General features: G+C 46.2%; 1 protein-coding gene across 4 annotated transcripts in view; it reads left to right on the forward strand.

Annotated features, from left to right (window-relative positions):
• DDR2 (discoidin domain receptor tyrosine kinase 2) overlaps positions 1–12,324 on the forward strand; it is a 150,008-nt gene that overhangs the window by 42,136 nt on the left and 95,548 nt on the right. The gene's annotated exons all lie outside the window — the stretch shown is intronic.

Here is a 12,324-nt window from a genome sequence, read left to right on the forward strand (position 1 = left end):
ATGTTATTAAGAAAACCATAAGAAAGAGAAAATTCATTCACAGTATTGTATTGTCTTTATGGGAAAACATCCGTATATAAGTGGACCCGTGTAGTTCAAACCCATGTTGTTCAAGGGTCAACTGTGTTCAGAATATTCAACCTCTACCACCGTCTGTCTCCGTAGCTGTTTTCATCTCATACAACTGAAACTCTACACCCATCGAGCAGGAACTCCCCATCCCCCTCTGTCCAGCCCCTCGCTACCGTCTTGTACTTTCTCTCCCTGTCACGAATGCTTTCTAACACTCATTTATTTGGCCTAAAAGCCCAGGAAGTACTCCTTCTCCCTTTCGTTTTGAACCCACAGTACAGTCAGAAGTCTGAACACTGTACCAGATTTGTATATCATTTGCTAATTATGTTGTAATTGTTGCTCATAAAGCAAATATCAGTGTTGGAGGCCCACGAAGAGCGTTCTTTCTAGAACCACTTGAACGGGGAGGGATCAATGGTGCAAACACTGGGAACTGGGCAGAAACACTGCTTCACTCTGCAAGCACTTCCCGTGAGCTTCTCATGGTCCCGGGGGGACGTGCAAGCGCACAGTACAGAGATCACAGGCTAGTGGGTGTGGGGTAGGTGAACAAGAACTGGAAGGAAGGGACGCTGTCGTGGGTGCAGCTCCCACTGCAGGTTGGGTGGGGCCCCAGAGGCATGTGGTCAGTTCTGTGGGGCCATGACGGTGGGAAGGGGAATGCTGGTGATGGTGTCATGTTGGTGGTGTGTTTAGAAGGAACAGATCGAGAGGCAAAGGCCTGGAGGCTTTCAGGGAGCCACATTTTGGCCCATGGACTCAGCCGTGTCAAAGAGAATGGGCTTGGCCCAAAGACTTGCCCATAGTAGGCACTCAGTTAATATTTAGTAAAGCCATGCATGGGTAACAGTGGCATGGGGTGGGTGGGGCTAGAGAGTTGGAGAGAGGCAAGATCACAGAGGGCCTTGGGTGCCGTGCTGGGACCGAGATGGGGTAAGGAGGTGGCCCCTGGGGTCTTCCCTCAGCAGTGCAGGGGGAGAGACTCTACCATCTGGGGACTGATTGGCATGTGTGAGCACGATGATGTTGAATGTCTGTGTTGGATAAAGTTGGGAAGTGAGTCGGAATGTCTGTGTGTGTGCATATGTCGGAGTGCTTACACTGTCATGCTTGGGAGTGTTTGTGTGTGTGTGTGTGTGTGCAAGTGAGCAGTCAGGAGTGCTCTCTAATACTCATCTCTTTGGCCTAAAGCTCAGGACGTGCTCCTTATGCTTTACTCCTGGTCACATGGTCCAAGTCACACGCAGAAATGGGCAGAAGAGCTCAGACCAGTACTTCTGTCCTGACTCACACTAAGCTGCCTCCAGCCAAGTTAATTAATTGCTCCTTCCTCATTGCTCACACAGCACTTTCCTCTACAACACTTCTCACACTGCTATTCTTAAGTTTATGTAATACTCGCTCCTTGCTAGCCTGTGAAATCCTTAAGGCTGGGAAAGTGTGTCATTCATCTTTCTGTCCCCAGGGCCTAACTTATTCAGGCACATAGTAGGTTCTCAGCTACTGTCTGTTGAATAAACTACAGGAAAAACTTATTTAGCTTATTTAGCCTAAATTGGCTGGTTACATTTAAAAAAATAATAAATCTCATGATCACCTCCTTCTGTATTTTTGGAAACAATACCAGTTACCAATTTTTAAGAACCTCCTATGAGCTAAGTACAATACCAGCTACATTATGTGCAAGGTTTTTAAAAATCCCTGGAGTTTCAAAAATCCTAGGAGGTCAGTATTATCCACTGCCTCCTACGGATGACACAGGGAGGCCCACTAGGGTTAGGTCACTTGCCAGGTCACAGCTAGAAAGTAGAGAACCACAATCAGAACCAAAGCCTATGCCCTTAACTCACTGTTCTCCATCCTGCCATTCCCTGTGGTGCCCTACCCTCTGCTCTTTCCTGCAGGATGCGAAAAAGTCACTCCTTTCCTGTGAGAAATAAAAGGGGTGAATTTGGTCAAAAGGAAACAGTGTTTCCTCTGTGCTCAAGGGGGTTTGGCCAATCACACGGAGGGAACCAAAAGCAATATTATCCCAGACAAATGGCCAGTTTGGGTTAGCTCCAGTCCTGGATGCTATGAGCTGGTTCCCAGGAGTACAGGAAGAATGATAATTGTTCAGTCGAGATCCAAGCTCATGGCGGGTTGAAGATAGAGATTCCCCTTCCCTCAAATGTTTGCCTTTTTTCTTTTCTTCCCCAAGGATTCAGGCAGGATGCTTTCTACTCCCTGGGGAGCCACCTCCCAATTCTACTGTTACTGGGTTGAAATTTTCAAATTCATTGTGGGTTTTCTCTTTCCAGCCCTGTGTTGGATACGGAGGTAGATTTAAACAAAATGGCAAGGACTTTCTATCTCCAGATTACCTTGCATATATAGTTGGTATTCTATTAATATTCTATTTGTTGATTGCTTCGAATTTTCTGGTTACTCTTTGCCAGGCTCCATTCATGGATATATTGCAGCTGATTTTTGCAGGCTCCTCAGCTCTTTTCCCAGTGGGTTTCTCATCTTCATGGGTAACCCCGGGGAGGCGGAGGAGGAACAGAGGAGCTTCCGACTGGGGCAGGTGGGAGGATAGCAGGGAAGTTTTATAGCCGGTTCCTTCCTTCCTGACTTTTCTATACTCTCCAGATTGGGTGACTCATCCACACAGTCCTTCTACTTAGCATCTTGGGGCTGAGCGGCACCTCCCAGGCAGCCTCCCGCTGTGGGATGCAGACAGAAGCGAACATGGGGGTTATGACTTTTGGGAAAGTCCATGATTTCAGGACGCCCAGAAGGTGCCCTACCTCTGAAAACCACTTCCTGGGATATTGTCTGTATTGTCTCAGTTTTAGGCTTACATCTCTAACTATGCTGTTCATCACCTCTCTCATTTCATATTATTTATACCTGTGTGCCGGGGCTTGGGCAAAGGTTTGTTGTTTGTTTGCTTTTTAGGGTTTTTTATTCTTAAAAAAATTTTATAGAAGGGAAACGATGCAGAGTTTGGACAACTGGTAGGGAAGGCGGGAGTGAATTTGGTGAAATCTGAAGTCAGGAAAGGTCATTCACTGGGGAGACACTGGGTTCTGCAGACAGATCTCTCCACCTAGAACAGCCCTTACAATACATGGCTCTGAAGCCAAACTGGCTGAGCTCATGAGTCAACTCGGCTCCCTACTAGTTGTATGACCACGGGCAGGTTAATTAAGTTCTCTGAGCCTTAGTTTATTCATGGGCAAATTAGTGGTAGGAATCGTTCCCATCTCATAGGGTCGTTGTGGGCATTGAATGGAACGATGTATGTAGAACATTACAGATTGTACATGACACATGGTAAACACTCATTCAAAAGCTATGACTAATGTTCGGTGGCTAAAGTTCTATCCTACCTGGTGTGTCAACCCCTCTCAACTAATTCTTCTGGGATTTGGCATTAGGGACCGAAGCCTGTGGAAAGTTAGGAGGGGGAGGAACCTTCAAGATTGTGCAACCCTAACGCCTTTGTAGATGAGGAAATGCAGGCCCGGGGTCACTGAGTGAGTGACTGTGGCATGGGACAAGGGGGTCCGGTCTGCTGCCCAGAACACGTTCCTTACAAAGCTGCCTGTCCTCCAGGTGCAACCTCATGTCTCCCTATAAATGCACCGCCTATCAAGCAGCTGGTGCAATTTCTACAAGAGTCTCTCAGATAACCAAGTAGGTTATGTTCTCAATCCTGGAGACCTATGGGTATAGGAGAGGTCTCGGGGTGATTTGATATGTAACGAGGAACACAAAAATTATCGAAGACACAGATGAACATCCCATCTTTAAGTCAAAGACTTGAGTAAAACATTGCCATGATGCTTCCTGCAATGCCCAGGCGTGTTCTTAACAAGAGCCACACTTCCTAAGCTAATTTCTTTCTTGCCGAAGGCCTCAGTTCATTGGCCTCAGACATAATTAGAATGACACTGGGGGACACAGTCGTTCTTTTGTCATTTTGAAAAGAAAAAAGTGTAAAAATAATACAACCCAATCTTAGAGAAGGTTCCCTTTCTGGGGGAGACAACTTTACTCATCATTCTATCGGCTTGAATACATTCCAGTCTTTTTCTATCGACACAAAATTTTGTAAAATTAAAATTATAGGGCTAGACATTTCTAAGAAAACTCAAATCCTGTTCTTGGTTGAGTCAGAGACTTGCTGACTATTCTCAGGGAAGTCAATCTGGCTTCTTTTGGGAGGAGTGGGAGGAGTGTTTCCTCCATATAAACGCGAGCACTGGAGCGTGCCTCTGTGGTGGAGGGTGGTAGGATGGAGAGATCGCTCTGGAGCCAAAAGGCCTAGATTGAAACCAGACTGTAAGACTGAGCTCTGCTTTCCCATTTGCTGCATGACTTTGAGAAAATGTCTTAACCTTTCTGCATCAGGTTTTCTAGCTTTTTTAAAATAGATTATTGCCACACAGCAGTAGCATAGGCTGTTTAATGTGTGCTCTGCTCCACCTTGATGATGGCAAAAGGCTTCCTGGGGCTCAGGCTGAAATCTCATCTATATGGTCTTTACCTGCAGTTTGGTTGTTTGATTCGTACAATATTTACAATTGTGGATTGACTGAGTCATTGGTTTTTTTCCTTTATGCTGGTTCCTCAGGTCCTCTCCTCTCTGTGGTGACACGGGTCACTTACCAGATCACTGTATCCTTCCATTTTTACCCATCAGGCCATTAGAACCCACTCAGATCCCAGGAGAGCCTGCATGGATGATGGGAGTGGTAGGAGAGTGAACGTTCCCAGCCCAGGGATATTCACAGCTAAAGGGAACCATGACTTGTGTGCAGAGCTCTGCTTCTCTGCCCTGAGTCATCTTATTAGCTGCTTCATTTCAAGAGAGGAAAGTTAATTTTGGGTCCCCTCTGGAACATTCAGGGGCCTCTTGCCATATTCAGAATAGCCTGAGCTGTAACCTCATGAGGTCCCTGATGTGTCTGTGTGTCTGCTTTGGATCAGGCCCAAGGTGCTGCCCTGTGTTTTATCCACAGTGAGGGTGGAGGGTGGGGAGGGTCAGTGTTTATCTTGTGGGCCTCACTTGAGCTGGACACTGCTGCTTTGTTGGCTCAGGCTGAAGTATGCTTCTCCTCTTTTAATTGGCTGGGGACTCTCCCCCAGGCGCTTGGTCTGCCAATGATTTTGGCCCTTGCGTCTCAGGCCCTCTGGGATCACAAGCAGAGCACTCTTTTCCCCTTGCCTGCCCCAACCCAGCAGCTGTCAGTTATGAGTGGCATACGTGGTTGCAAGAACTATCAGGCCAAAGGTGTAGCCAGCGATCTGGAACTTTGCTTCTCACCCTAGTGAGGAGGTGGACCTATTAGAATATGTAGAGTCTTTGCCAAACGACTCCCAGGGCAAGAACCAGGCAGCGTGCTTGCGGGCTAGCTCAGGCGGGTGAAGCATTGTGGGTGTAGGCAAGCGCACCGGAGCCAGATTGGGTTTCAGTTCCAACCCACTGCTGCCTGGATGTGTTAAGCTAGGCAAATATATCTCAGCTTTCTAATTTGTAAAATAGGTATATTTGGAAGGTTCTGAGGATAGTGTGTTAAAGATTAAGCAAACTAATACATTAGATCCGAAACACCCGTAATTGCCGATATCGTAACTGTTTTGAATCCAAGACATAACAAAGACAGGAGAGTGCTCTCAAAACGTGACTCAACTACATGCTGTCCGTAAGAAATCCACTTCAGAGATGTAATGATACAAGCATGTTGAAAGAAAAAGGACGACAAAGGTTATGTTCTGCAAATGTTAACCAAAGGAAAGCAGGAGAGGCTGCTGAATTACTAGATGTGAAAATCGTCCACAAATATTACCAAATAGAATTCAATGATATATGAAAAGAATTGTACACTATGATCAAGTGGGATTTACTCCAGGTATGCAAGGGCGGTTCGGTGTGAAAAATCATATGCTCATATTAATTGATGTAGAAATAGCAAAACCCACTCACAATGGGAACTCTCAGAAAGGTAGGAGTAGAAGGGAGTTGCATCAACTTGATATAAAGCATTTATAAAACGTCCACAGCTAACAGTACACTCAATTGTGAAAGGCCAAATGCTTTCTCCCTAAGATAGTGCCACTTATAATCACCAGAAAACACTGAATAAAGTTTGCACAGCACTTGTATGCTGAAATTTATAAAGCACAAGGAAAGAAACAAAAAGGAGAATTAAATACATGGAGAGACACACGATGTCTGTGGATTAGAAAACTCCATATGGCGAAGATGCCAATTCTCCCCAAAGGACATACGGGTTTAACATGACTTCTCTCAAAGTTTTAGCAACTTTAAAAAATGAAGATAGACTAGATTATCCTAAAATTTAGATGAGAAGGGCAAGGAACTATATACCAGCTAGAACAAGTTTGAAAAAGAAGAATGGAGTGGGAGGACTCCGTCTGTCCTGGTTGACACTTACGTGGCCGTAGTAATCAAGACTGTGTGGTAGAGGCCGAAGAGAGGGCATGTGAATCAAAGCAACACAGCGGAGACTATAGAGACCACGCAGGTAGGCCCCTGTGTGGCTTTATTTATTTATTTATTTATTTATTTATTTATTTATTTATTTATTTTTAAAAAAACTCTAGATTCAGAGACAGGAGGCCCACATTTAGGTACCACTTGCTGCATGGCCTTGGACGAATGACTTCTTCCAGTTGTAAGTCTTTGATTCTGGGTCTACATCACTTTCCTGTTCTGTTTAATGGGGAGAGCCTGCCCTCCCTTCCAGTCTTCTGTTTGACAGGGGATGGGTGACAAAATGCCTTTCTATTTTTTTTTTTTTTGTATGAAGAATTCTGCTGGCCAAAAGAGTTGCTACATTGATCGTTGTAAATAATACCTCAGCACCATGAGAACCCTACTTTGTACCTGAAGCCAGATGCCAAGAACGTTAGTGTAATGTCTTCATGTGGCTTCTTTCTTCCCATCTGACACCAAGACTTCTTCATCTGGACGCCTTAAAGCGCACAAGGAACAGGCCTCATTTTTGAGGAGCTGCGTTTAGGGCTCTCTAAGGCCCAAAGTTTCGGGTTTGGTTGTGTGAAAATCTGAGAATGTCTGTGAATAAAAGATTTTATAGTAGTTTAAGAGAGGTTCAGAGGGGCACCTGGCTGGCTCAGTCAAGTAAGCTTCCAACTCTTGATATCAGCTCAGGTCTTGATCTCAGGGTGGTGAGTTCAAGCCCCACATTGGGTTCCATGATGGGTATGGAGCCAACTTAAGAAAAAGAAGAAGAAAAAAAGGAGAGAGATTCAGAGATAGATGATATGTGTCCCAGGAGACTGCTTCTGCTTATGTGGGTGGAACAGTCTTGAAATGATTCAACCAACCAACAATCAACCACCCAAAGGGGATTATATGTAAATTATATGTTGTGTGGGTCCTGGGAGCTGTGTAAGCCACATATGTGGGATACAGACAGACAGACAGACATACACACACACACACACACAGACTCAGCACCCTCAGTACCAATGCCACTTTATGTGATTATTACCATAAATATTCATGGTTAAAGCCAAGCAAAAAAATTTAAGACATATGATATTGATAACACCCAGACCTGAACTAGGGCCACAGAACTTTTCCCTCTCAAACCAAACATATTTTAGAATGGGGTGAAGCAGAAATAGTCGTGTTCTTTTATATAATGTACAATTGCAGTGGGACGATTGGGAGCCCAGTGCCTTGAAATAATTTCTCCATGTATGTTGTCATGGTGTGGTCACCATAATACTCCTACCAACTATTCATTTCTTTGTTTGTGTAACTGAAAAACAAATATGTTCTGAGGAGGGTCAGCAGAATTATTTATAAATTATGAACTATAGCTTCTTAGACTGGGAGGCAGTTTGAAGACCTGGGGGAGGGGCTGGGTCTAACTCAAGACTCCTTTAACAAAGCGTGTGTTTGTGGACAAGCCTACTGGTGTCCTGGAGCCTCGTTCTCACCTGCACGCTGAGGAGGTCGAACCGTATGCATGACTGCTGAGGTCCTCCCCAGCTCTTAGATCTGAAGAGACAGGGGCCCCTGCAGGTGAGGAGATTGTCTTATCAAAATAAATACTGTTCTGTAGCAGCCACTCTTCTTAGCCTTTGGCCTGTGTAACCCTGCAGCCATCCTATAAAAAGAAGGCTTTCTTATTACATAACCCCATTAAAAAAAATATTTTATTTATTTATTTGAGAGAGACAGAGTATGTGATAGAGAGCCTGAGTGGATGGTGGAAAGAAGGGCAGAGGGTGAGGGAGAAGCAGACACCCCTCTGAGCAAGACTCTGGGATCTTGACCTGAGCCAAAGGCTGATGCTCAACTGAGTGAGCCACCCGGCGCCCCTATTACCCCCATTTTGCGGATAAGGAAACTGAAGCAGAGAGAGGCTGTGGTTGGCCCAGGGTCACGTGGCTGTTAAGTGGCACAGCTGGGCTTCATATCCGTACAGGGTCAAATACACATCCCAGGCTTTCAGTTCAGCACCAGACAGTGCTAGACAAGTAATGATGCAGGAGAGACTGTCCTGCTCACCTCGTTTGCCCCACAGATCTGTAAGAGCGCCTAGAACTTTTTACAGGTCCTCAGCAAACCTCTACCATTCTTGTTGATGGGGATGACAAACATTTGTTGCGTGATGTTGATTCCAGCCTCCTGGGTTGCTAATTGCATAGCAAAGCCGGCCATGTTAAGCTGCATTTTCTTTTTTTTCTTCTCTTCCTTTCTTTTCTTTTTTTGCTGTTCTTTTCTTTTCTTTTGTTTTTTCTTTTCTTCTTTCTTTTCTTTTCTTTTTTTTTTTTTCAAAAAGATTTTATTTATTTATTCATGAGACACACAGAGACACAGGTAGAGGGAGAGGCAGGCTCCCTGCGGGGAGCCCAATGGGGGACTCGATCCCTGGACCCTGGGATCATGACTTCAGCTGAAGGCAGACGTTCAACCACTAAACCACCCAGACGTCCCTTATTTTCTTTAGTTAATGTTATTCACACAAGGTGAAGGTTCTGGTTAAGGGCACAGGGAGGCTCCTGACAGGGTGGAAAGTGGGAAGATCCAGAGCAAGAGGAAGACGACAAGGCTGCTAGGCTTTGGGCTAGTCCAGCCTTTCCTCTGCCTGCCATCGTCTTCCTTTCATAACTGGTAAAGTGGTCTTGCTGGGTTCCTACAAGACCGAGTTTCACCTCTCTGATGTCCCTCCAAGGTACCCCAAATGTGGTAAAAGGAAGAGGAGGCAAGCCATTACCTAGACCAGGAGCATTGACAAGGCTTTGCTCCTTCCTGTGTGCCTAGTGCACTTGCCTTAGGCCTGAGAATGAGCGTGGCCACCATGGCCGTGACGGGGCGCCGCTGCTTGCTTTGCTTCCCCTCACCTCCGTACGTTTGGTGCTAATGGTGTAGACTGTCCCTGGCAATGCTGAGAGCTCACTTACTATTTCTAAAAGTGACCGTGATAGAAGAGCAATGTTGCTTTGCTTTGAACTTTTCTTAAGGTTTGTCTTATTCATTTATTTATTTTTTTATTTTTTTAGTTCTGCGTATTGTTGAAAGGACATAATCTTTAGAAGTGTTTTCCCAGCTGTCTTAGAAAAAGAGCTCTGATCTTGGAGCCAGGAGCCCTGGGTGTTCTCGTCTCAGTTTTGGTTTTGACTGACTGTAGTACTGTGATCCCACTCTGACCTGTGCTCTCTTGTGACCCAGATCTCTGGTGGGGATGAAGGAGATGCCTGAGGCACTGACCCAGAGGCCATGCTGCCTGGGCCGTGGGGGGGATGGGGACAGATTGAACTCTTAGACCCTGGCCTTGTCAGTTCTGGCCAAATCGCAGTCACGCACCATATCCCATAATGGATAATGCGTATTTGGGGTACCCACGCCAAATATTAATGGGATAGTAGGCTGGATCATTTTTGTGGTTGCCCTTTTGTATTTCGGTACAATTGGAGAAGCAAAACATGATGTAGGTGGGCGTCTAGTGCTTTCACCCACAGCTTTTTGAAACTGCAACCCAGTCTACTAAAAGTTTCCAGGGTGACTCAGTGCAAAGGTGATTGTTTTGGAAAATTTGAATGAGATTGGTTTGGGCAACTTCAGGGTTATGCAAATAAAGGGATGGGGGCACTTGAAAGAACCTTGGCTTTGGACTTATTCTGAGTGACTTTCTACCAATGGGAATACTTGAGCATGGGTCAACAGGGGGACGAGGGACACCATCCTATTTCTCCGGTCCAAGCACCAGCACACAGAAATGGGCACCGCCCTTTGTTTTGTTCAGCATGAGACCTCCTTTCGTGTGTCCTTTCCTTCCCTTTGCACAGATACCTTTACCCCCCTGGTGTGAGTGGTCTGCTAATCATAGCTGGCTGTGGATAGCGTTTACTACTTATCAGATACTTCCTAATGGTTTTACCCATGTTCTCTGGTTTGGTCTCGCGGAAACCATGTGCAGTCGATATAATGGTTGTATTTTACTGATAAGGCAACTGGGGCACAGTGGGGCACAGAGAGGTTAGGTATCTCACACGAGGTGAGTGAGTGGTTCCGTTGAGCAGTGAACTCAAGTAGCACCCGGCTGTGGAACCTAAGCTCATAACCACAGCGCTCCCCTGGCTCTATAAAATATGCAAGTTTATTGATTTTAAGCTCTGTTAGTCGACGAGTGTTTATGCACCATCTCTATTAAAAATCCGAACTGTGTGTGTTGTGAATCTGTCCATAAGGAAGACTCTGCCATGACTCACAAAGGAGGGTGCATCTGGGGGGTGCGTCAGTAGACACGATCATCCAAAAGCTGTCCTGGGTTGAACTGAGCTGTCGGGGCTGCCAAACACCGGCTGGAGGAGGTCCAGGGAAGAACGAAGGGGTGGAAGGTAACCTGAGTGCTCAGCTCCCCGCGTGTCCTTGGCGCCCAGCACTCGTAGCTCGGTTGGTTCTGGCCACGAACCAGCCTGGTGGTGCTGGCTCTCCTTAGACTCTCATCCATGGGTTGGTACCTCGGTGGCCTCGCATCCACTGATGACGGAGACCCGGACCCCAGGGCCCATTCACCATGTTCTGCCAGAAAATTGCCCTCACATTTGTTGTGTGGCTCAGGCCTTTAAATTCAGCCCGATTGACTGGACTTAGTTCCAGGAATGAGTACCGGCTTCATGTGCTCCTCTGTGCATCATTTCAGGCTGGTGTGAGGTGTGAGGGCCGGACCGTGAGCTGGGACCATGGCTCTGGGGACAGGCCAGGGTTGGTCACTGGAGAGACAGCAATACACCTTCAAGTCGCTGAGTCTGTGCCTTTGTACATGAATTCACAGGGGTCCCCACTGCCTGTGATGACGGCCACGTGCCTGTCTAGTCCTCACCACCGCCCTGTCAGGAGGTGCAGTTATGAAACTCACTGTGATTTGAAGAAATGTCGGCACACAGAGTCACCAACTTGCCCCAGGGCCATACGGTGAACAAACGGAGGAAGTAGGATTGAAGTCCTAGCAGCTAAGGCTGAGCATCTGTGCTCTTGACCACCAGGCTACCCCACCTCTCCTCCGCCAGGCTGTCTATGGGATAAAGTGATGAATAGTGTAGGACCTTCCCTCAAAGTCTGTCTCATTGTCTCGGATTTTTGGTAGCCTGTGGGTACGCTTCAAGTTGACGGACTTCTGGGAAAACTGTGATGTGTCATTTATAAGTAATGTTTCAGGTTTTGTCTCAGGCTCATTTTTCAAAGAGCTTACTTACCACGAACACAGAAGACCAAGTTGGGCCTTTAGGGACTAAGATTATTTATTTATTTATTTATTTATTTATTTATTTATTCATTTTTAAGATTTTATTTGTTTATTCATGAGAGGCACACACAGAGAGAGGCAGAGACACAGGCAGAGGGAGAAGCAGGCTCCATGCAGGGAGCCCTATGCAGGACTCGATCCCGGGACCCCAGGATCATGCCCTGAGCCAAAGACAGATGCTCAACCGCTGAGCCACCCAGGCGTCCAAGATCATTTAGTCCCATCTTATCATTTGTGGTATAATAATAATGGCCCTTGTGCAGGGAACACATCCTGTGAGCTGGGCACTTGCAACATACTCTACATGTACTTCCTTGTTTGATGCTCACGATTGCCCTTAGGGAGTGGACCATGATTACCCCCACTTTATGGAAGAGGAGATTGAGTTTCAAGGATGTTATATAACCTGTTCACGGTCACACAGTTAGTAAGTGGTGGGGCTGGCTCAGGATCC

Source organism: Canis lupus, chromosome 38 (assembly GCF_048164855.1).
Source record: "Canis lupus baileyi chromosome 38, mCanLup2.hap1, whole genome shotgun sequence".
Lineage (NCBI taxonomy): Eukaryota > Metazoa > Chordata > Mammalia > Carnivora > Canidae > Canis > Canis lupus.